This window comes from Parasteatoda tepidariorum, chromosome 2 (assembly GCF_982258835.1).
Source record: "Parasteatoda tepidariorum strain Cologne lab strain chromosome 2, Ptep-v5.0, whole genome shotgun sequence".
NCBI classification, from domain to species: Eukaryota; Metazoa; Arthropoda; class Arachnida; order Araneae; family Theridiidae; genus Parasteatoda; species Parasteatoda tepidariorum.
In genome coordinates this window covers 108,756,399-108,783,879 of record NC_141756.1, presented here as the reverse complement: position 1 = coordinate 108,783,879, position 27,481 = coordinate 108,756,399, and the positions used below count along the sequence as shown (strand labels likewise).

Here is a 27,481-nt window from a genome sequence, read left to right as displayed (position 1 = left end):
GTATAAAAACCTTTTTCTAAAACCCAGAAACAAATAATCACTTTTGTATCCATTTTATTGTTACAATAAAAGGGATGAATTTAAATATGATGATGAGTTACTCAAAGGATGAATTAAAATGAACACCGTATAATATTCAAATAAACAAAATTAAAAAAAAACTATCTCTCATTTGCAAATAAATTTAGTCATTAATAGAAAGTCACTTTAATTCAAGTGAAAAAGAAATCAAAAATTTAATAAATATCTTTTTTACATAAATATTTCACAATACAGAATCTGTGGTCAAAAGTCGTATTCTTCTATCTCTCATCAGGCAATATCTTGACATTTTCATCTGACTTGTTTGCATCGTTCCCTTCATTAATTGTGTCATTCTCATCCGCTTCAATACAAAAGTTATTTTTTTCATATAACGACTTTTTCACAAGGCTATAAATAGTTAAAAATTTGAATAAAAGTAAGTAATCATGAAATCAATAATGGTGAAAATAAAGATCTAAAAATAGAGAAAGATTTTTCTTTTCATTTTTTAAAGATATAGAATAATTTTCAATAAAAAAAAAACCTTAAATTTGTGTTAATTTCTCATCAAATATAAAAAACTGGATTGTCAAAATACTAAGTATAAAAAAGTTATTAGTATAAACCAAAGTCAAACAAAATTTTCAGATAATTGTATATACCTTGCACCTTCATGTTGCTTCAATTTTATGACATAAAAATAAAAAAGAGTAAAGAATATTTTTGGCGGAACAGACAAAATTATTCACAGTAAGAGTAGGGGTTATTTCCTAAGCATATTTGAAGATTTCCTAAAAGTTAACTGAGATTTTTTTTTTTAAATATTGAAATCAGCAGACACAAAATTAGGATGAAAATTTTAATTTTCTTTAATTCATTTGAATATATTATAAATAAAATTTAAAGAAATTAGGAAACTATTATTTATTTATTTGAGAGATTTCCGAAATTTACATAAAATATGATTTTGTGTTCAATTGTATATCTAATATAAAATGTTCGCTTGATATATATATATATAAGACCATGTTTAATTTTTGAAATATTTACAAGACTATTCTCCGCAGAATCCTAAATGAAGGTGAGAATAAGAAGATTGTGCTGTTAGGTTTATATAGTTTGTCTACGGTAAGAACTCCCCCCGCCACAAAATCTGAAGCCGTCTGTTGCTATGGAAACAAGAAAAGCGTATTTCAGGGAGTGTAGCTCCTCTCGTAGAGGGCTGACACAATAGACCGAAGAAAAAGATTCCCTTTCTTTTGCCGACACAAGCCAAAACCTGTCCTAAACAGTGACTCTAAACCTCTACTGAGAATAGTTATAGCTACCATAACACCATATTATAATTACCATAGTCACTATTATGGTTCCAGACGAAATGCTAGTGAAGTTCTTTCTATAGACAAACTATAAGTTGTACTGAAATGCCAGCATCAAAAATACAAAAGTAATAACTAATCAGTTTTAAATGAAGGAGTACATTGCATAAAACAAATTAATCAGTTAGCAAGAAAGCATTGATTTAAAAAATGGTTCTTAATGTGGGGAATGAATCATTAAAAATAATGTGGCTCTAGAACAGAGAATCGGAACGTCTTTCTACAGCAGCAGGGTGTGTTGAAATGATAATAATATTTGTTTTCTTGGAAAGATGTGTCTTTTAAGAAACAGCGAAATACTCAGCATTTATTCCATTTCAATGATGATTTAATTTCCATTAGAACAATACAGTACAATCTTACAACAACATAGAATTCAATACAACTTAGCATTCTCAAATAGCGCAATTCTAAGATGTATATATTACTTAATTCTATATATTCATAAAAAATAGTATAATTAGGTATATATTTACTATAAAATAAGGTAAAAAAATCAATACCTAGGCAAATTTTAAAAAATATACGACACTGAAATTTTATACTTTATTGTGAACCAGATAAAATTGTATCGCATTTTTGGAATCAATGTTTTAATTTTTGGTTAAATTAGAATGAACTCTTATTACCTTTTCAGAGAACTACATTTAAATCACTAAAAATATTTTCTCACAGCATTTCAGATTTGAGTTTATGTTCTTTTGTTTTCCTATATGGTCTATACTTTTCTATGTTTGCATTGTTTTAGAAATGGTCTCAAGGAGTATAAAAGAATTATTGCAGATTAGTTGCAAAAAGCAAAAATTCTTAACTCTTGGTGGTTAAGAAAAATAACGTATATTTTAAATAGATTGCTATGAAAATTCTTAAAAACCATAATTTAAACCCTTATTTTGTCCATGAAATCATAATAATTATGAAGAAATTATAATGGTTGGCACCTCTGAGAACAGCACAGGAGCGTGATGCTATTTTTCAACATTTGTTTTGGTGCCTGTTGATGGTAATCACTATTTAGAAAGAATAGATGTGAACAAATTGTGTAAATATTTTCAAAAATACGTGGACATTCATATTCAATACCAAGATCAAAGAAACCATAATCTCCAATGAATCTGTTGCTGAAAAATTTAGTGTTAAAGGATTTGTACAGCATTGAGTAAAAGAATGTTTCAATCCACTGCTCCCAATAAAGATATCTCAACACATTTATCTTTAGCACAACTTTATATTTTATTTTATAACTGGCATTGAGAAGTTAACCCAGTTTCAGGTTTACAACCATCAATGCTTAACTACGTTTTCTTTTAAATTTTGAACCCAATCCAGAAGTCAAGACAACTCCAGGATCAAACATTGGGACTAACCAACCCTTGTAATTGTGCACACAATTTTTGCACAGGACTTCCTTTATAGCCCAAATATAGAGGTACTGTGCTTCAGAAGATATCATTTTCAGTATTTATAAAACACTTTCTTGAGTGTATTGACAGATATATCTAGTCCATCAAATTGAGAAAAAAATGAAATTAAAAACATTTCTCAAAATAAGACAATACTTTACAAGGTGAAACAAGCAAATATACATTAGAGAATTAAATAAAGATAGTAAATATACAAGTACTAAGTAATAGCAATCATATGTGTTCACCTTTAAGACAAGTCGAAATATTTTTAGATGTAAAAATAATTAACGCATATTTTTTCAAAACCTATTTCACAATTTTGTTTAAAAAAATATAATTGATATGCTTTAAAACTAAATAAATAACAATAAAAACCAAATTGAAGAGAATTTAATTGTTTCAAAGATCATTTGACTTAATATAGCTTAATTGGTATATTGTTTCATTACAAAGTTTTAAAATTAAAAAATTAGTACATAAAATGATTACATAGAACATATGAAAACAGAGCATTGAACATAAAATGAGAACATAAAAAAAGAAATTAAATAAATCTTTTTATCTACAATTTTTTTTCTCCTAATAAAACATTAAAGTGTTAATACTAGCATTTAAATCTTTCAATTGAAATTGTGAAAGATAAAGAACTAAGCCAACTTGTAGCTGTCTCATACTAAGAGAAGAGCCTGAAAAGAATATATAATACACTTCATAAGCTACAAAAAATCCAAGTTGTCTAATAAAATATAAATTAAAAAGTTATCAACATTTCATAATCATAAATACCCATTTTAAAAACATATAAATGTAAATTTTGAATATTTTAGATGGATCCAGGAATCTAGCATAAAATTTCCCAAGTTTAAAAAAGTTAAAGCTGCCCAGAAAGATCAATCTTTCCTTATAATGAAAATTAATTCCAGAAATATTTTATCTGAGAATTTCAAGATATAGTAACTGTTAGGATATTTGAAAAGATTTTGAGCATAATGAAACTTTAAAAACAAATTATGTTATTTATGCCCATACAAATTTTATATCAACTATAATGCACAGAAGATTTAGTAGATTTTGAATGAGTTTTGGTTCCTTTTTGAATTGAGGCGCTATGACATAGTATCTGTAACAGTAGTAGAAAAAATAAAACCATAATTTTTTTTCCAAGAAAAAAAAACTATTTTGAGAGAATTTAATGAATATTTTCAAGCAAGGAAGGACTGTAATATTATCAAAACAAAAATAACAAAATGCCTATCACAAAACGACAATCAACCTTCAACCACTCACATAAGTACAATGAAGTTAAGATATTTTTATTAAGGGGGACAGCCTTTGGAAGCACTTTGGGTTTATAATTTTGCTTTCCTGAAAAAAAAAAGGGGGGGGGGGTAACAAAGTAATTATCAAAATAAAGTTTAACCTCTGAAAGCATGCTTTACAGATTTTTGCAACCGCCTTTGCTGTAAAGTAAAAAAAATAATAATAAAAAAATGAAAGCAGATGTAAAATTACATAATACTAATTTTAGCAAATAATCTTCATTTATACCTTATAAAAACTTTCATAAAACTGAGGTTTGTGCAGTGCCCTCCACCTCCTATTATTCACAGAGAATAAATTGAACATGAGACCTCTAGATGCCAAAGACATCATATAATCATCTGTGTTCCAACTCGGAAACATATATATATATATATATATATATATATATATATATATATATATATATATATATATATATATATATATATATATATATATATATATATATATATATATATATATATATATATATATATATATATATATATATATATATATATATATATATATATATATATATATATATATATATATATAGACAATCCTACAGTAGTGGAAGAGGCACTTTCAGTTTTTGTCATTTTTTGTTTGAGATACCAACAATAAATTACAATAATAAAAATATGTGTTTTTGAACACCCTATGCCAGGGAGAAATTAAGAACCTTTTAATTTGTATTGATTATTTTGGTTCTTATTATTTATATTATGCTATTATAAAAAACTTATTATATTAGAGATTATAAAAAACTTATTTTTTGGTCCCGTGTTTTTTTTGCTGTAACTTCAAAAATATTCAACCCAAGTAAACAAAAGCTTTACAGATATTTCAGATTAGTTACAAAAATATTGATTTAATATTTTAAAAAAACTTCAAAAAAACTGCTAAAGATATGAGTATTTAAAGTAGTAGTTCTTTTATACAGCGCATGCACAGAAATTTTAAAAAAAAACTGAATTTTGTAGTGAATTGTATTTAGCAACTAATGAAAACATTCTGATTTGAATATCTTAAAAACTAAAAAAGTTTAAAACAATTTTTTAAGTAGTTTTCGTACTTTTTAAAATAAAGCTCAAAACGATAAGGGTTTTTCCACAAGTTTCTTTGTATTATGAAACAAGATTTATTAAAGCTGACACCGGCAAACACAGCCGAGACTACAAAATGAAATTTGTGAAAAACTCTAATCCTTTTGTGATTTCTTTTTAGAAATACAAAAATTACTTAGAAAATTGCTTGAAGCGTTTTAAATTTTTAAGATATTGAAATACTCTTTTTCTTAGTAGCTAAATACAATTCCTTACAAAATTATGGAAAAAAAATGTTTAATTTTTTCTGCACTTGCACAATATAAAAAAATTACTTTTTAATACTCATATTTCATGCAGTTTTTGTCAAACTTATTTCAAATTTTAAAACTATAATTTTATAATTAATTTTAAAAAGTTCCAAAAATTTTGCTTAATTTTATCTATTAATATTAAAGTGAAAAACATAAAACAAAAACATATATTTTTTATAAAAATGTCCATATTTCCAGAAATATTTAAGCTAAGTTTACGAACTTTTGTGTTGCTATTTCAAATAACAATCAAAGTAATTGATACAAGTAACAAGCTTATTTCTTGATTATCTGTCATAGGGTGCTTAAAAATACTTTGTTTTTTTTGTAATTTATTGTTGGTCCCTCAAATCTCTGAAAGCATTAACCTTTATTGCTAAGTAAGTAAAATCACATGAACTAAACACCTCTAAATTGAATAAATAATTTTCTAAGCATTTATTGAGAAACTTAAAAAAATGTCAAAAATTGAAAGTGTTTCTACCATTATTTTAGGGTAGTGTATATATATATTAACCAACTAAATCTAATTACTTTTTTTATATCTAGGAAAATATTTAAAAAAAAGGGAGTTCATTTATTTTCACATTGAGGTTAATAAAAACAATTACAACAGGAAATACCTAATTATAACAAAAAATCAGTTATCTTGATTAATATTATATGACATACTCTGTAATTGTCATGTTGAAAGATTTCATTGAAAACCAATTTAATCTTTATTATGGTTTTCTATAATCAGCTATATCACTGATTCATAACTTCTCAAGCATGATGTGTGCTATTTGTAATTCATGTCAAAATGAAATGCAATGTGGATAATGTAAATATAAATCACAATGAATTCCTAAATATGCTAGAATAAAAATCATGATGTGTAATTTGAAAACAATGTGAATGCAAAGCACATTGTATAATTCATAAATTGAAGGAATAAGACTAACTCTGGTTATTAGTAACTTACATAAACATATGAGTTGTTTTTAAATATATAGAGAAATTACAAAGAAGATAGATTGGTAGAAATAAAATGAGTTTCCTTCTGTTATCAGCTGACATGTGACTAATGCAATGTTATGGTGATGGGAGGTCAGAACAAAATAATCCTTCTATTTGATAAGCTAAAAATCTCACTACATTTAAAGAAATATAAATGATTTAGCTTTCTGATTAAACTAATTCAAGAAAATTCATATTGAAGGTAGACCATATACTAGTTATGCTAACTTACGAAAATGGAAAAAATGAATTTTCTGCTAATTTTTCAAAATTACTTAAATGAGTTTGAGAACCCCCTCCCCCCAAAAAAAAGAAATGAATAAATAAAGTAAATATTAAGACTAGTTGTTCTTTAAATATTTTGATTTTTTTTTAAAAAAAAGGCAAAGATAATTTAGTTTTCAGACAAAAGAGTACATGGCTGTAGGAAATTATAACTTTTATGTGATTAGTTTTGATTGTGATATGACATGATTTTTTATGATCAAGATAAGTTTTTCTTTAGAAAATAACAATTAAATTAAATTTAATAACTATAAGACCAATTTGAAATTTTTAAAAAGGAAGAAAAATGTAATGCATATCTTCAGATATATGAATATGTGACTTTAAAAACTCTTTATTATACTGCTCAGAGATTTTCTTAACTAAATTAAATGGCACAGAAAAAAAATTCAACTGAAACAAGTGATTCTAAAATTAGGGAGTGGAGTACTGCAAATAAATTAAATGTCACATGACTTTCAGTCGCAATTTTTTTTTTAACAGGAACCAAATTGATTAAGAAACAAGAATTTGACAAGAAAGTTTCTGCAAAATTATTTCGTTAATGAACATACAACATTGAAAAAACTTCTCATTCATAGAGCCTTTGGGTATTGAAATTCGTGCATTACTTTCTAATTGAGTAACATTTGGTGGAAGAAAGTTTGGAAAAGCTAATGGGTCCTCCATTGAAATTTAAGCAAAAGTAACTATAAAAACAAAGTGTTTGTCTTTAACAAGAGAATTATTTTGGGGGTTATTATTCCCTCTCACAAAAATTTGTGAACTGAAAGATACATTAGATATAGAGCTTTGATCACTATTTTTCAAAATTTTTAATTATATTATTAACAGTTTTGAAAAAGAAAGTTATACATACAATCCGTAGAGCACTCACGTAATCAGCATCACTTAACCAAAGTGCACATTCAAAGTTAGCTTCAATGTCATCAATAAAGGGAATAAATTCTCTTTCAAAAAAGATAAAAGATTCTGTAGAAATAGATGTCTTATCAAACACCTCTAAAAACAATAAAACACAAGATTAGAAAAAACCAGTAAATGAATAAAGGCAATAATTATTACATACAGTCATTACTGCGACCAATACATCGATTTCATAGACACAATGTTATTTTAACGTGTGTTGGAAAATCTGAATTGAACTGTATGAAATTTTTGTCTAATTTTTTATAAGAAAATCACATCAGATATAGGTGTTAAAAATTTTCGCTGTTTCAAACATTTGCTTTAAAATTAAGGAAAACATGAAAGTGCTCAGTAGTAGTAAAAATCATATTTTCAAATACAACAAAAATATCACATGTTTTCATATAGTACACGCAACATTTTAGTACATTTTCAATATGAAAGCTAACCTTACTTTTCATACATATTGAATTGTTCATTCCAATATAACATGAAATCTTTGTTTAATTTTATGTAAGAAAATCACATCAAAAACAGAAGTTGAGCATTTTTGCTCTTTCAAAACAAACATTTTTTCATAGGCGAAAATTAAATGTATAGCAAAAGTTACATGGGAGTCCACCTATTCTTTTGAGGTTAGTGCTCAAAGAACATAGAGCATCTTGAATTACACATGAAAGTACGAAAGAACCATCATTTCTTAACCTAGACATAGTCTATGGTAAAAAGGATGGTGGAATATCAGTTACTCTTCATTATTAAAAATTAAAAATGTGTAACGCATTATTATGTGGAGTTTTCCGCTTGCAATACATTAATAACATTAGTACATTTCTTTCATGAATCATATCTTTCGTGTTTAAAAATTGTACTTATTTTTTTTCAAAAAGTGTTGTACTTATTTTGGAGATAAATCATGTATTCTTCTTGACTTTATTTTTGTACAGATTTAAGAGCTTTCTGAACATACATTATGTAGCGGAAATATATTATAATCAGCATAATATCATATGCTTAGTAGATAAATTGAAAATTTAGAATGGAGTAGATAGAAGAATAATATTTTTGTCAAAATAAGTTCTGCATTTATGAGTACATATTTGCTATAATTCTATATATTTACGATGCAGCGACTTCTTGTTCAGAAGTGCAATTTTATTAAGACCACGCGGGACGGGTCACCATTTTTAGTGTCAATTTTATAGTTATGAACCTATATATTCGACCTGAAGCAGCAGCTTAGAATAGAAGGCACAAAAATTTGTGAGTCAAAAAATCAGAACCTGTTAGGTGGGAAAAAGCTTACATTCAGACTATAATATATTGTCTTAAACAAATCTCACACAACAAATGCACTGTATGACACAAAATATGACATCACATAGGAAAATGGTAACACTAGCACCAATTGGAAATCAGATGTAACAGTGGGAGATGACAAATCATTTTCATGATACAATACTGATAGTCTGAGCAATTAAAGGCTCATATATGCATTAAAAAAATTTAATGCTGGTAAAACAAATTAATTATTCACTTCTTATTAGTTCTCATTGCAAATTTTTTTAAAAATTCCATGTTGTAGTTGTGGTGTGCCATTAAGAAACTCAGTGATGCGATTGTTTTTGTTTTTCAGTGGGCCATCTACGGCCAAGAATTCGACTTCTGCCACACCCATGCATCACACCTGCTTATAAGGCGGATCCATTCATTTATCCACTTATAAAAGTATATTCAAAGAAATGTTAAAGAAACAATTAAATTTTTTGTTAATAGATATCTAGAATAAGATTAAAAATAATATTTGGAATAGAATTAGAAAAAAAAACATCATAAAAAATTAAATAAACTCAAAACAGCTTTTTTTTTTTAGCTCTGCAGCTCTCTTTGACAAATTTTTAATTATTACCGAATCTGACGATAACTGATCTGATGTTTTAAGCTTTTTGCAGAGATGGAAAAAAAATAAATGAAGGATAAGGTGAGAAGAGGAAGATATTCAGGTGGGCAATGCTGCATTGGAAGTGGATATTTTGAATTGTGGTGATGAATTTGACAGATTTGTGATTGAGCAAAAGGGAAAAAATAATGAAGAAGGTGGTAATAAGAATATTATTTATGCAATTAAGGTTTTATTGGTGTTTTGTATTGCTTGTAACATGTTCTGAAGAGATTTAATCATTAAAGTTTAGTTTTTGGAGAAAGAGTATTATTGTTAGCATTATTACATTTAAGAAAGACAATTTGAATATAAGTTGTTTTTAATATTAAATAATTAAGCTGAGTGTTGTTTGTCAGCCTGAGTCAGTAAAGTAGTTATGAAGAGTTACTATTTTGTAAAAGAATGATTGTTAATTAATGAAATTAATATGGAAATGCTATGGTAAAATACAGCTTCGATACCATATTTTTAGTTGAATTTTTACTTACATATATTAAGGGTATTTTTATTTCTTAATTTTTATGAAATTATGGGTATAAGAGTAACAAAACTTTACCTTGGACAAAACATTTGATACAGAGCTGTCACTCTTTAAATTGTATAGAATGCTTTAGTTTTATGAATCTCGTGGCAGAGTGGTTACCAAATGTTTGCCGGGTTGAAAAAAAATCTTATAGATATCTTCCGTATTTTTTATTTAGTAAATGTATATTACTTGATGTTAATAAATGACAATTTCTGAGACATGGACTTTAACAAAAAGGGAAGAGAAGCTATTAGCAACCTTCGAAAGGAAGGTCCTACCAACCACCTTTGGCGCTATCCAACTGGAGAAAAAGATATAATTTTGAAATATATAAGATCTTTAATAGTGATGATATCATTAAATCTATTAAACTAAGTAGAATGAGATGGGCCGGGCATGTAGTGAGAATGAGCCCAGAACGAACAGCATTAAGAGTCTTTAATGCAACCCCCTCCAATAAAAAGCCAAGAGGAAGGCCCAAAAAGAGATGGAAAGACTGTGTCAGGGCTCTCACTCAATTTCAGAAAAAAATTCCCTGACTTTTCCAGGTATACCAGGTAAATTTCAATGAAAATTGAGACAATTAGAAAACTTTGATTCTTTTATTTGTAATGTGAAATATTAGACTTTTTGTGTAAAAAATATCATTAAATGAGGGTGAGAACATTTCAGTTTGAGTAAAATGTGAAATTTTTAGAACAAATAATTGTAATAGATGTTAGAATTATTTAACTTGTATCTCAATAACTGATAACTGTCACTGACAATTTTAAGACTGGTTATTTTCAGTGATGATAAAGGAATATTCCAAGTTTTTGTAAAAAAAAATGCAGCTTTCCCTGATTTTTTGAGTTAAAATAAAATTCCCTAACAATTCCAGATTTTCCATGTTCTCCCTCACCCCTAGGAACCCTGTTTTTATAATAGTCAACTGACTATTGAAAATTAATTAAACTCTAAATTAACTTATTCGTTTGATCATTACATATTCTTGTAAAGGCAGTAAATCAACTTTAAGACATTGCTGTATTCGGAAGACAGTATGTTTAATAGAGCAAAGAACAGCCAAAATTTTTTTCTTCATTGGATCATAATAGGTTCAAACGATGCAGAAAAACAGATATATGCTAAAGGGTAAAACCCATTATATGTGCTGAATTAGTAAATACTAACGTCTTGAAATTTGGAAAAATTTAAAAGTATAATCTTAAAGAAAGCATCAAATAAATCAAAACTAGGCATTTCTTAAAAATTAATTTAAATGTTATCTAGGTTTAGTTTAGCTAATAATTGAAAATATTCTAAACAGATGGAGGGTATGTAGGGTGTAATTGCACAAGGCCAGTGGTTCTTAGGGCGCCATTGGACTTATGAAAGAAAACTCAACCCAACAGATTAAAATTAATGCACACAATGGTCAATATTGACAGGTAAAAAGGGAAAAAAAGATAAAAAAACAATTCTTATCTAAAGGTTTTATAACAATCTGACAAATTGAATTAATCTTAAAAATGATAAGAACACCATAGTCACGCAATAAAAGAATTGATTATTCATGCAATTATTATTTCAAGAAAAAACATTCTTATTACAAACCTTCTGAATTTGAACTATTTTTCCATGTCTAGTCTTGCAGGGGACATAGGGGTATCAGTGGTGACACTTTTTCCTTCTGAAAGCATACGGAAAAAATACTACTCATAAAATAAATTACATTTGAAATATTCAAACTAAATAATACAAAGAAATAAATACATTATTTCATTACTGCAAGCATGAACAAAAAACATAGCAGATATAAATTCAACATTTTTGATTACCTTGTGCTAAATGTGCAAAAGTTTTTCTTGTTGAGTGCGCAAAATATAGTTAGCATGCTTTTATTATCTTACAGGTCATTAAGTATTGGTAAAAGACTTTTCTATTGTTATTTAAATGCATTCTTTTATTTTTAACATGAAATTTGTTAAATAACTTTTATACTATCAAATTAAGGTAAATTAAAAACTTGACTTTCTTTAAAGGCTTACAAAACATTATAAAAATGCATGAAGCACACACACACACGCACGCACGCACACACAAACACACACACACGCACACACACACACACTTACTTTATTACATTGTAGTAATAAAAAGATTTTGTGATTTTTGTTCCAATAAATAATTAGCCAAACAGACATTTTCTTCAAAATCTCAACTGATTTACACTGAAAAATTTAATTTATTATGGAAAAAAATGAATGGGTAATTGCATTGGATTTTGAATACATATTAATACCCTTTCACATTCTTGCAATTTCAATTATTACATTGTAGTAATAAAATAATTGAAATTGCAGGAATGTGAAAGGGAATTAATATGTATTCAAAATCCAATGCAATTACCCATTCATTTTTTCCATAATAAATTAAATTTTTCAGTGTAAATCAGTTGAGATTTTGAAGAAAATGTCTGTTTTAGACAAATCAGTTTTGACTAATTATTTATAGGAACAAAAATCACAACACTGAATGTGGTAAAAATATGCACACTAATCAAACAGATGAGAAAATAAAATTTTAAATTAAATATTCATTAGAAAACTGTGTACAACTTACAGCCAACCCAATTTTTGGTTTACGACTACTTACGTTCAACTCCGTAACCTTGTAATTTTGAACCAATCCAGAAGAAAAGGAAACTCCTGGATCAGTATCCCTAGAGATATTGATTTGCTAAGGGAGCATGGCGGACTTTGTGACTCGACGGATTTATCATGCATCAGTCACCATTTACTACACGGGGAGTCTTTAGGCCAGCGGGGATCGAACCCACGAGCTCTTGGATATAGGCCCAGCACCCTACCAACCAGGCTATCCCGGCCTGTATACAACTTATAGACATACAACTATATACATCTGATATAAAATACTCTATACAGTGTTTTATATCTGTAGTTTAAGAAAATGGGTAGTTCATTAAAAGTAAATTTAGTATATAAATTTTGTTTAATTCCACAAATCTTGTTTAAAAATAAAATTTCAGTTCAGTATTTCATAACTTATCTAAATATTGAATTACATTTTACATGTATCTAAATTAACAAAATGAAACTGATGCCTAGAAAAATAAATTAAAACAGACAGAGTGATATAGAAAAAAATGAACTATGAAAATAAAAATATGATAATAGAAAAGCCAAGTATTATGAATTTAAGATTACATGAAAGTAATATGACATAATTTATTTCTTTTACCCTATATGTTGCAGATATTTTATTGAGTTTTAAACTAGATATTAACAGATCCAGCTGCTATACTAGATTCACACTTTCTGCAATACAGAAACTGAATTAATGGCACTAAAAAAATTTTTAAACCAATAAATTTTTGCTCATCAAGTTTTATTTGCTTTAAAACTTACAAATAATGTACTTGATGAAACACTTTTGTGTTATTAGTCCTCTTTTTGTTGAAAGTGTAAAAAAGAAAGTTTTTTAATAACACTATAATTTTAAAAGTAATTTCATCCAGAAAAATTCAATTCAATAAATGATTGATTAGGTTTTGGGAAAATATTAATTTACTAAGAAAACAAATGTATCAAAATTAAATTTTTATTACCTAAAATAAAAATTATTAAATTTAAAACATAAATTTAATGATGTAAAAAAAGTAACAATGACCTTAAGGGTTATAAAATAGTATTGATGTTATTGACCTAAAACTAATATCAATAAAAGAATATCAAATTATAACTAAAAAAAACAAACATTTTTTTAAGAGTGACGATTTGAAAATAATTTCAAATAAAAAGAGTTAAACAGAATATATCATTGAAATTTATATCATACATGTAAAGATAGAATATATTTCTAAATATTCTTATTCACTGTCTTACTTTTATTAACTGGTGGGTAGGCGGTTGTAGATAACTTTTGAAGTGCTGGATCTTCAAACTTTTTTCGAATTGGATCAAGTAATCTATTCAAATAAGTTTCTACTGAAACCTTCAAGTCTCCAGGATGAAGTATCTAAAAAAATTAGTTAAATCAAATGAGCAGGAAAGAAATTTAAATAAATTTAAGAATACTTTGAAAAAAATCAAAAGATTTCCTGATTGTTTAGGAAAGGTTATATGAAAGCAAAATAGAAATAGGAACAAAAATTATCAAGTATTTTGCTTAATTATGTAAAATTTATTTCAAATGGTAAAATTTAACTAAGATATCAAATTTATAATATTAATAATATTAATTATAATTATTATTTATAATATTAATTATAATTAAATATCTACAAAATTGTTTTAAATGAATTTCAATCTTTTTACATTTACATAAAAATATAAAAAGAAGAAAATATGTACAATATAGCAAAAACATAAGGCAGAGTTATCTTTATCATTTAATGGAAATATAGTTTAATTGAACACCAGTCTTTTAGATATGGTGTAAATTATTCATGAAAAATAAAATAAAGAAACGGAAATATCAGCTACAGTTAAGATTTTCTATTGTTAACTGAATGAGCAAAAATGTGTTTCAAGTTAAAGGACTAAATAAATTAAAAAGATTAATAAAAATTAGAATATATTTATATTTTTTAAGCTCAGTCTTACCAGTCTTAGAAGACAAAAAGGCAGGGACAAATTGTGCAATAGAATAAGTATATATAATACAAACAATAATAAAAATTCAAACAATAATTCAAAACAATAATAAGCATTAAAAAATTAATAATAATAAATTTGCAAATTCTTTATATTGAATTAATATAAATAACTTTCTCCCACCTTAAAAATAAAAAATACAATTTATATAACTTTCAAATACAGATTGGGTGGCTGATTTAAAATTTTTGAAAACTTTAATCATAAATTTGTCTGAAGCTCATTCAGGTTTATCTTGTCATGAATTTTCCAACATCTGTTTCCATAAAAAAAAAATAATTAAGTGTTTATTTTTACTGTGTGGCTAAATATTCATGCTACTGACTTTAAATATCTTACTTTTATTCATTTTGCATGCATCAAAATAAATATATAATCCCATTAAAAGAATAAAAAAACTTCTAAACGAAGGAAAACATTCAGAAGTGTCTTAACTATGCATATGCTAACATTTTTACAAACACAGAAAACTGTAAAAATGAGCTGTGCTTGAAAAAGAAACAATTGAAGTATTACTGAAATTAGTTATTTTAGCATGAATTAAGATATCTCTCCAAAAAGAGAAATCACCCTAAAGCAGTTTATATACTTTTTTAAAAAAATTTTATCAAACATTATATTAAAAAAAAGTATTTTAATGTTTCATATTATAATTTTAATTATTAATTAAATATTAATATTTTAATTTTAACATTTCAAAATATTAAAGAAAAGTTCTAGATAGGAATTACTTCAACTACAAAATCATTGATCTGGACCAAAGTTTTGAAAGCCATATGTAAATTATGTACAGGTTATCCAATTCATATGCCAATTAGGTAAAAAAAAGAGAAAAAACTTGGAAAATACATTGGTGACCAGAAGCCCAGATATTGGACATAAAAGCCAGAGACTAAAGCCCTTCAATCGGTGGGTCTGTAAATGTAATGAGTTGCCGAAAAACGTAAATTTTCAATATAACCAACATAAAGAAAATATGATGGACATATGCAGGTGATTAACAGTTTGAAAATCTTTATTAACATATTTTAACACATGTTTTCAAAGTCGTTTTCTATATACACATTATTTTTATAATTTGTGTTTCCACCATTTTCTTCATTTCTCTGAATGACAAAACCTAAAGAAATGCAAATTAAATAATAAAAGAAATATAAAATAACTTTTCATAAAACTAAGTATAGGTGAACATAGAGCAAGAAATTATATGGAATTGAACTTAACCGGCAATTTACCATACATTACAGTTCTAAGTTCGATATTAAAAATCTTAGCTTGGTAATGCTTACAAAAACTACTTTAAGTATAATTTTAACCTTTTTTTCAAAGAACTTTTTACATAAAAAAAACCACGCTACAAAATGCGAAAACACGAATGACTCATTTTAATAAACAAACAATTCATTTTTCTGACACCACTTTTGAAAATTTCTGAATCTTAAAATGATTTTTTTTTTTTGAATATTCAATATAAAATGCATTTTTTTTTATTTCAATTGTTTAAAAAAATTAAATGGCAAATATAAAGTAAGATTAAAAAAAATTAGACATACAAATATCTTACATTTCAAAATAAATGTTCAATTTTAAAAACGATTTGAAAACAATAGAAAAGTCCTTAACCTTCATCTTTGAAGAGTAGCACATGTTTTACAAAAGCCAGAACTCCATTATCTTCTAAATTACCAGGTTCACAAAATGCCTTTTTGAGCTTCTTCTTAACAGTAGAGAGATTGTCTAATAAGTCTATTCCTGAATCTTCTAAAAAGAAACTCATTTTACCACCAGTAAGTCCAGGCACTAACATTAAAACAATGTAATACATTTATAAGAGAATCTACAATTAAATGAATTTCGCAAAAATAAAGCATACTTGAAACAACTTATTTATTCATGAAAAGAAGGTTAAAGGATAGCAGAAATATTTTAAGAAAAATTCGTTAAATAAACTTCTGTTAAGACAACCAAAAAAATTTGCATATGAACAAAACTTAATTGCATAAATTTCAATCTTAAAATATTTTTTAATCATTTCTCTCATTTTACTTTATTGATTTTGATTTATTAAAATTAATTTTGATTTATTCTTAGATGAGAATCATGAAAAATTTACATTTTTTATATGGATAATGAATGCATACATTTTCAATTTTTTTCATTCCAAAATGGAAAACAGTGCAATATTGATGCCCCCAGAACAAACAATATTGACAAAATAAAACAAGTATACTCATTTAGGGCCCCCAACATTTCTAAGACAAAGAATTTAGTTACTTCTAGTTTAAAGGGAACATTGGATGACCATTTATAATTAAAACATTTCAAATATCACAATATTTTTTTATATAAACATAAAAAAAATTAGATAAACAAAATTCATTTCAATACAGGATCCAAATAACAAGATAGAAATTTAACAGTAAGTTTTCATTAATTTAGTAACTGCTCTCTTGGTTAGCATCTTGAGTTTTATAAAACTTAAAGCCTAACTGAGGTAAGATTAAATGAATCTGATACTTGTGTAAGAATGGACGACGTCCCTACCACCAGAGTTTTCAATGCCAGACCAGTTGGCACACGAAAAAAAAGCAGGCCGAATTTGAGATGGATAGATAGCCTAGAGAAAGATCTTTTGGCCCTAAACACAAAAAATTGGAAAACACTAGCAAAAAAAAAAGGTCAGCCTGAAAAAAAAACTTTTTGAGAAGGCCAAGGCCCATCCTGGGCTGTCGAGCTATTGATGATGATGATGACTTGTGTAAATTCTTCAAACATGTTTAAAATTTTACGTATTATGCTATTGATATTATACTTGCTACAGATATTATGCTATTATTAAAAAAAGGAGGGGAAAAAAACTTATGAGAGAAATTTTTTGAATTTTTTTTTAAGAGAATCCACAATTTTACATTTGCAATTCCCATCTAATCCAAATTCAAGAGGTTCACTTTGCAGACTTCATCACATCTGTACAATTTTTGCCTCTAACACACACCCAATATTGAGTTTCCTTCAGTCTCTTTTTCATTAGATTACACCAGTGTTTCCCAAAGTGTGGTACGCGTACCCCCAGGGGTACGGGAACAGTTTAGCGGGGGTACGCGTTCTTATGCGAAATATCTTACAACAAACGAAAATTTCAAAAAATTTTATTTAATAACAAAGCTAGCCATGAAAATTTACGATTACGTACTTTTCTATTGGCTATTTTTTGCAGAGTTAACAGTTAATAATTAGTGGTGCATACAGCCAGTTGTGATTTTTAACTTTTGTGCAATTTTTCTATAGTAAAAAATACATTAATTTTTTAATTAGTGGTACACAGCGCTAAGGAAAATTTAGAAAGGGTACACAAAAAAGGTAAGTTTGGGAAACACTGGATTACATTATTGCCTGATCTGAATTCATAAATATGCGTTGTGAACTAAACAGACATTAAACACTTAATTAAAATCATATTACTTTTATAAATTAGTGAATGGCATTAATAAACTTTCATAAATTATCAATTGGACTCCATCATAATAATCATGAAGATAAAATATGTAAAAATTACTGTTTATTTTTAAATATTTTTATTATGAGTAGTCAAATAGTTGGTAGATAAAAATCATTTAAGATATGTAAAGAAAAAGAAGTTATTTAAAAAAAAAGATATGTAAGTAAAAGAGATGAAAAGAAACTATTGATTTAACCATGATATTATTGCAAGCATTTCATTAAAATGAAGTATAACATGCATTTCAAAAATTATTCATACCCATTGGATTCATTAGATGAATTCTTTTAGCATAACCCAATTGAGGTAAATACTGAAACATATCATAAAAATACTTAAAAAAATTACAATTAAAAAATGAAATTAATGCAAAAAATGAAAATTTAAGTATATTTTATATGAAACAGTTCATAAAAACAAACCATTTCAGCGAAAGTGAAAATCTTTCTTTGGTCAACGCCACCAAACTGAGCATCTACTTTAAGTCATTCTTCATCTAAGGCCTGTTGAAAAATGAAACTATTGCATTCAGATTATTGCATTTATAGTTTTATAGCTAAATAGTTCATTACAAATAATTTTTTGATTATTTTCTAATGTAGTATACTTTTAAGTAAAAAAATACATCAAAAAGTAATAAAAAAATTTAATAGAATAAAAATTATCATTATTAAAAAAAAAATCTTATAATTTTATTCCCATAAGCTGTAAGCTATAATTTTTACAGCTTATATTAACTGTTATTTATTACCATGCCATATTCATGACAGGGTAATAAATAACAGTTCATGAAATTAGAAGATTTTACAAGTGAGAACAGAATAAAATGCCTTGCTGAAAGCTTTTTACAGCCAAAGAAAAAAAAGTAAAATAACAATGAGTAAGAAAGAAAAAAAGAAAAAGAATTGAGGAACTAATTTTATGTCCAACAAATTTAATACTTTTTAATAATGAATAACATAATTAATCTTATATTTTTATCTTTTAAAATTCTTAACAGAAAAATGAAATTATATCAAGTAGCTCAATTGGTCAGAAAATATAGGAATTGAAAAACATTCAAGTTATATGGAATGATAAAATTCTGGTTAAATAAATAACATTATATTACATTAAAATAAACCTATTAGTATAAATATGAAAGATCTAGGAAGAAAAATTGGCCATACAAAAATCAATTTAATTGTCAAAACTTATAACTTCACAAAAATTAAAAATTTATTATTAACTGTTTTCCTAATATGCTGCAAGGAAAATTCCAAATTGCCAGTACCTAACCTCAAACACTATCAGTCCATAGATTTAAAATTTTATTAGATTAGTTTTTAATACTTGTGGAAAAATGGTTAGTTTAAAAATTTTCAAAACTGAGAATAAAAAAAAAATGATAAAATAAATTAAATATCATAGATTTGAGGAAATATCTTGCCATTATAGATTGAAATTATGCTAAAAGGAATAAACCAAAAAACTAATTATAATCTTAAAAACTTTAAGGAATGCACGATTTTCAGAAAACATATGTAATTTGATTTAGAGGACAAATGATATGATTAACAGATCATTAATGTAGCAATAAAAAAAACAAAATTGTTATATTACTACTTTCTTAAATAAATTGTGCAGTCAATTTACAGCCTGATTAATGGATTTACTGATAGAAAAAGCCTTTATCACTTAAATAAGCTTTTTAATTAAAATTTAAAAATTTTCCTTTTAAGCTTTTAATGAAACTTAAGTACGTTCTCTTATTAAAACCGTATAATGTCAATAGAGTTTTACAAATTACCCTGAAACACAATTAGATACACATTATAACAGAGAACCTTTTAATCAACACACTTTCTAAACATAAATATGACATAAGTTTTGCATCAATAATATGCTATATCAGAATTGCGTATACTAACTTGCATTCCAGGATACGTTAAACTGATTAGGAAAGGATGATCTACTTGCTTAATAACTTCAGCTTTTTTTGCATCATGCTCCGTCACTAAAGATTATAATCTGTACACATCTAAAGTATATTCTCTAAAAATATAAACTTTGCTTAGTTAAAATAAGACAGCTTATAGCATACAGAGACATTATTATATAAAGAGAAATCTGATTGGCTTTATAAACAAGCTTTTGTAATGGTGAAAATAAAAGACATAAAAAGTAGACTAACAAGGGAAGTACACATCTCAAAAATTCCTGTCAAAACAAAATTAGACGCCTAATTTGCCCCATTAAAATTTCAGTTCATTTATTTTTAAACTAACAAAGCTTCCAGACTTATCTCAATGGTGGTATAGTGATTAGGCTCTATGCCTTTTACCAGAGAGGTCTTGAGTTGGGGGTCCTGATCTCAGTTGGCACGATTGAATTTTATTTCCAATTTTCTATTCTAAAGAAGATTGATAACTATCTAATATGCTTTATTCAATTTATAAATTATTATTTTTTAGTTTAAATTTATTTTTTAAAAAATTAAATTTTTAAAAACAACAAAAATTAAAATATATTTATTTTTTAATTATAATGTATGGATTACTTAAAAAAGAAATATACGATTTTAATTTAAATTTTGAACTGCAAATTTTTTAAAATAATCCATACATTTTAAATAAAAAATAAAATTTTTATTAGATTGTAATTTTAAAAAGATACAAAATGTTATTTTAAATTTTAAAATTTTTTTCTCAATGACCTAGATATTTTAATCAAAAAAAAATATTTTAAATTTCTATTAATTTAGTTGTTCTTAAAAATTTAAGTTCTAAATAAATAAAAAATTTATTAAATGAATAAAATATTAAATAGCTATGAATCTTTTTTAGAAAAGGAAATTAGAGATATAGTTCAACCTTTCCAGCTGGGATTTAATCTCAGGACATCATTTCTATTAGTTTAAAAATAAATGAACAGAAACTTTAATGGAGCATATTTTACCCTAGTTAGACAGCTAATATAAACCCTATCCAAGGTTTATAAAAATGCTCTTAAATTTAGGTTTAACTTTGCTTATATAGGAATTTTTAAGCTATCCACTTCCCTTGTAAGCAGGGTTGTTCTGATTTTACCCAACCTGAGAAAAACCACTTGAAAAAAACTCACGTTTTTTCATAATTGCATTTTATTATTAAGAAATCAGCTCAAGATATTAAGTTTATAATAGAACGAAATATAAACTACATACATTGAAATATTTATATTTCCATTACTTCTATATTCTGTTCATTAAATTTTAATTAAATATGTATTATTAGAAAGTGGAAATAATGTACTAACATATTCTCACAAAAATTTGAGTTACTAATTCACAAGATAATTAAAACCAGTTATAACAAGATACAATATAAAATATGATTAGAATCACTATTCAATGAAATAGGAAAATATTTTTTTTAAAAAGTGTATTTTAAATACTATTTTCCTAAACAGTGAGTCTAATTATATAGTTTAAAATGATACTTTTAAAAAATAGCCCCTTTTAACTGGTAAAATACTTATACAAAATTCCTGTTCTGATGTAATCCTTGTTGTTGAAATAGTATACTCTAAAAACTGTACCTCTTAAATAAAAGGCACAAGCTAAATGTACCCTTTATTTTCTCACGTTAGAGGCACATAACTAATGTGCCTTTAAAAATGAGAGGCACCGCAAGAAATGAAAGGCACCAAAGCAAACGCGAGTCAATGCGCGGTACGAAAGGATTTTACCGGTTCCCTGTGCCTCTCAAATGGGCTTCCCATTTTTTTCTTCGGTACGATGTAACGGAGAAGAAGCGCATGCGCACATCAATGAAATATTTTATGACGAAATACAAAAAATAAAAGCAGACGATAAAATTAGAACACCAGAAAGTTGTTGATTTTTTAGAATTAGTTTTGTGTGGAATTTGAGTTTTCATATTACCCGTTACGGGTTTATCTAGTTTGTTTTATGATATTTTATCTATCCCGTTACGGGTGAGTTTTCATATATCCCGCTATGGGCACTTTTTCTAGTTTCCTTTATAAGATTTAACTATCCCGTTGCGGGTACTTTATATTTGTTATTGTATTTGTTGTGGTGTGAAATAAATGTTTTTATAAAGAAACTGAATAGTTCTTTAACATAGCTTGATACGCTACAGCTATGTATTCATTGGTGGCAGCGGTGGGATCCGTTCCAGAAATGTTTTATTAAGTTTTTGAAAGAATTAGTGACAAATATTATTGTTATTAAGGATTTCCTACTTTAGAAAAAATTAGTGAATGAGATGTTTAAAATTGATGCCAAGAAGTGTGGAATTCGACGGTACTTCGAACTCTTTGAACAGAAAGCGAAGAGATTTAGTGTGAATTTCGATCTTTGGTTTTCGTGTGCTTTACAGCTTATTCCTGCTGAAAGGTCAGAAATTTATGATGATAATTATTATTACTTTAAAGAAAATCTCATTGCCAATTTTCAGTATGATCCACAAGCTATTCCGTGTAATAATGATCGCCAGAAAGAACATTTTAATGAGGAATGGAATTCGCCAAGTATTGTGAAGAAATTTAGATCTGAACGTGAATGTTTCTATTGTGGTGAAATAGGACATTTTAAGAAATACTGTAGACATCGAAATTCGGATTATAGAAAAGAGAATTATATCCGATTGCTGTAATCAAGTTTAAGCACGAAAGTAATTTTTATTTTAATAATATTTATAAAACAAATGCATGTTTAATGATTGGGGCAAAAATGCAGAATTTCACGTTTTTAAAATACAATAAAAAAAAAATTCTGAAACAAGCCTTCCAAAAAAATTGCAGAAGGCTTTTCATATATTCTGAGCTCAAATAAAATCATCGATTAAATAATATTAAGTACAGTTAGTTCCAAAAAAATTGAAAGCTAATGTTCCCAAAATGGGAATGATAGCGCCTAACGGGTTAATATGTTTCACCATAATCTGGATTTTAAAAAAATTCATTTCAATGGAAAGAAATCTTTTATTTTGCACTTGTTAAGTCATTTGTTTAAGCATATTTCATGTTATAAAATATCCAAGTTGTCAAAATCTACATCTATCATTTTAAAATATTCTATGTTTTTCCAAATTTGTGCAACTGTATACATCATATTGCAACTGTTGCTAAATTATGTAAAATTGTTCTTTATGTGTGAAAATAAAAGATATTAGATTTCATGATATTTAGTGTTTAATTTTTGATCCTTATAAAACTATTTTATGAAATCTCTAAATATTTAAAAAATATCTAAATTTATAATAAATTTCCATTATGAGGATGCTTTTTGGAAAAGAAAAAAAAATCCATGAATTATATTGACTTGGCTTAACAGAAATAAATATTATCTTTTTGTGCCTATATCTGATTAGAAAAGCATCATTGTAGTTGTTGAAGTATCATTAAACGCTACATAATTAAAGAAATGGTATAAATTTACATATTTTATAATTGTCTATGAAAAAGCCTTAGATGGAATCCTTTGAAATGATCACTTTCAAGTGGCCAATATTCAAAGAATTGAGAAATATTTTTCATTAAGAATTATTATAATTAATATCTTGGTAATAGTGTAAACCAAACAAAAAGTCCCTTTTTATATAAAGTGCTAGCAAATTACAAAGAGGTAAAAAAAATGTGTTCAAATCTGGTAAATAACAGGTTTTGGTACCACTAAATGCTTGTTTCAATGAGCGGTACATAAAAGCAAAATCTAAGGTACAATGTACCTTCCAAGCTAAGAGGCACATCTGATTTTGCCTCTGAAATCAGAGGTACAGTGTGCCTTTCATTTTTAAAGGTACGTTGTGCCCTTAAAATTCAGAGGCACAAACGATCCAAATGTGCCTCTGAAATCAGAGGTACATTGTGCCTTTCATTTTTAAAGGTACGTTGTGCCCTTAAAATTCAGAGGCACAAATGATTCAAATGTGCCTCTGAAATCAGAGGTACAGTTTTTAGAGTGTAGAGCTTATTCTAGAAGCCCGCTTTGACTATACATAAAAAAGGACACAACACTGTTAGAAAAGTAATGTAATGCACAATTGCATAAATACATTCCCCACGTTAAGAATTTACTTTGAAAATTGACTTTCAATTGAATTAAAATAAATAACTTATTTCTTCACTTAAACATTTAGTAGTTTTTTTAAATCTATCCTAAAACAGAATATGTAAATCCTACAAAAGGTAATTGAACCCTATAACTCTTATTAAAAAATTATTGCTAATTTATCAATGTAAATGATATTAATAATAAAATGTATTAATATCTATTTTAATATTAATAAAATTAATGGTGTTCATTCATGCAGCAAGACTTACTCTAAGACTTTAATGAATAAAAGAGATGATGAAAAAATCCAATTTAACCCTGACAAAATAATTTTTTTTCCAATCCTGCTTGTAAGTGCTATAGGACATATATTGTATCATTACTAGTAATCGTTAATCCTTTAAGCGATTACACATCAGGCAAAATTGTACTGAAATTGCCCTCCTACACACTACTTTTTCCTAGAACAACACGAAGAAAACTTTTCACTTGTTAAAATCAAAATGATCAACAATAATAAATAAATAAAAAAAAAACAGACAAGGTCACCAAAGTTGGTATTTTGACACTGAAATTAATGAAAAATACTTAGATCCTGTTCATATTAATAATAAACATGTAAATTATTTTCAATTTTAAATTACTTTACAATTGGCTTAAGGAGCACAAATAAACTATTTTATGATCCATAACAATAAATAATCATTCCCTCTTATTATTCCAATTAATAAATTTTATTTTTATATCACTGCAAAAAATTTTCGGCAAAAATATTAATTATTTCTCAGGGTTGCTACTCAAATCTAGGAAAAAAAAATTCCCTGTGTTTTCCCTGTTCATATTATATACAATATATTAAGAGGAAACAACAATTACTGTGCTTTTGTGTGGACTATATTGGACTAACTATATTTAATAGTTTCAATTGCTGGAAAAAAATATACTTATTTCTGATGGAGCGAAAGATCGAACTGATGGGTCATCCGCCGTACAGCCCTGATTTGGCAACCAATGACTTCTTATTCCCACACATCAAAAATAAATTACGTGGACAACGATTTTCGTCCCCCGAAGAAGCGGTTGATGCATTCAAAACGCATGTTTTGGTGTTACCTCGATCGGACTGGAAAAAGTGCTTTGAAAATTGGTTCAAACGCATGCAAAAGTGTATTGATCATCATGGAGAATATTTTGAAAAACAATAAAACCAATTTCGATCCTACATATTTGTTTTTTCATTATTAGGCCAGAAATATAAATAGCAACCCTCGTATTAGAATTATGAGTTAGCGAAAAGAAATATAACCGCAAATTTACTAATATTTACTATTCACTTATGTCATACATAACTTAAAGGCATTTTGTAAATAAATAACAAGTAAATTTGGTTTAAAGTTACAACAAGTGGAGATTCCCTGATGTCCAGATCAGGCCCTGATAACACAATCATCAGTCATTAATTTTAAGTCGCACTTTGATAAACATTCAATATAAATACCTGTAAAATAGTGAGTGAAACAATGAATGTACAATATATAAAATAACCTGAAAAATAATCATTGCAGTATGAAATAAATGCTTAGAAATATTAATACACAATATTTGGGAATCTATGTTATATATATCTGATGCTATAAATGCCTCTGAGAATATTAACAAATTTTGCTATGAAATGTTTGAGAAATTTTTATATAGTGCTTAAAACTAGGTTTACTTACAAGTAATTACAGAGTACTCAGTCTTTTAAGAAATCAGCTTACGTAACAATTTGACAGATACAAATAATTTATGTACAAAAAACTGATTTATAAATAAATAAATATCAAATAGAATGAACAATAAATCTAATTTAGTTTTTCGAATTGTTAACGATTTGCATAGTTAGGATTGAATAAGTTTAAAAAAACTGATAAAAGTATTTATAAAATATTATTACCATAGTTGTAAGTTTTTAAAGAAGAATCATTTATCGGATTCAGAATTTATTCCATATAGAATCCACAAAAATAATATCAAAAACTACTAAAATTTTATTAAATACCAGATTTTAAGAGCTTTTTTTACTTGGCTTTATAGTAGGAAATTTGCTTTTGTTTTTAGTAAATAAGGTGTAGTCATGACGCTGTATAAAGTTGCCTTTTTATATTTTAAATTACAATATTACCACCAGAGAATTAAAAAATTGAAATCAACCCTGAATGGTGATTTAAGAAACATAATGAAAATGAATAACAATGAACGATTTCAAGGTTTAAAAAAAAGAAATCTGTCTGTTTAATGAATGAAGATTATCACCTCAAATACTCAAATATAAATATCTATTAAAAGTAATATTTTTAATGAATGTAATCTTTTATGACATAAATACATACAAGTATGAACATTAAAATGTATTTTTTCGTACTTTAGCAGACGCAGATAGTCAATTGTTTAACTGATAGAAATTATTACTTAAGAACTCTCTTGTGTCTTTGTAGATCTTAAATAGGTTTTCGCAGCTTTTACTTTGCTAAAAGAACGGTGCAAAACATGTAAAGGGGTTGTTAACAAAATACTTAAATTATCCACAAGTTTGGCAAAATATCTTTTAACTTGTTGCAATCGAGCACTCTACAGTAGAACAGTTCAACGAGGACCGATGCCGCACACCCTCGGTCCCTCCACGGGCTGTTGTCACCCCCCTCTCACTAACCTCTGCCAGGAATGCAAGACTTCGGTGATCTACTGGATGCTGGATATTGGGGTTATCTCGGCGTTTGGCGCCACTAACCGATTCATCGATTCTGTTTTGTCGTATTCTAGGAGGTCCTAAATATCTTTGAAGTTGTAGTATGTTGTAACGACAAATCAAGTCCTTAATGAAGTAAATCTTTAGTTTTGAAGTGAAAATCATCTTTGGAATGGGGAGATCCCCTTGAGTAGAGTTGTATGATAAAGTGAATAGTATTTTGATAGTATGCAGTCTGAGCATAAAAAGGCGGTAATTGGGCAGAAATTCGAATTATCACGGATTATATCAATATCGAACAACTTATTGAAATCTGATGTGGTGCAAGTTTTTGCGTCGCTATAAAATTTTGTGGTCAATTTGGCTATAAAGCAATTGATATCATCAATGTTTAAGTCTTTTCTGAGTAATCTATTGCTAA

At 26.8% G+C, this 27,481-nt stretch overlaps 1 pseudogene across 1 annotated transcript in view; it reads right to left on the bottom strand.

The window, feature by feature from the left end:
- Nucleotides 1-206: 206 nt before the first annotated feature.
- LOC147816021 (tyrosine--tRNA ligase, cytoplasmic-like) overlaps nucleotides 207-27,481 on the bottom strand; it is a 30,507-nt pseudogene continuing 3,232 nt past the window's right edge. The window contains exons 2-8 of the transcript XR_015431214.1: nucleotides 20,203-20,326; nucleotides 18,715-18,795; nucleotides 18,554-18,605; nucleotides 16,415-16,593; nucleotides 14,023-14,155; nucleotides 7,618-7,760; nucleotides 207-432 (exon numbers count right to left, since the gene is read on the bottom strand). The product of XR_015431214.1 is annotated as a tyrosine--tRNA ligase, cytoplasmic-like (transcript). The remainder of the gene's footprint in view (nucleotides 433-7,617; nucleotides 7,761-14,022; nucleotides 14,156-16,414; nucleotides 16,594-18,553; nucleotides 18,606-18,714; nucleotides 18,796-20,202; nucleotides 20,327-27,481) is intronic.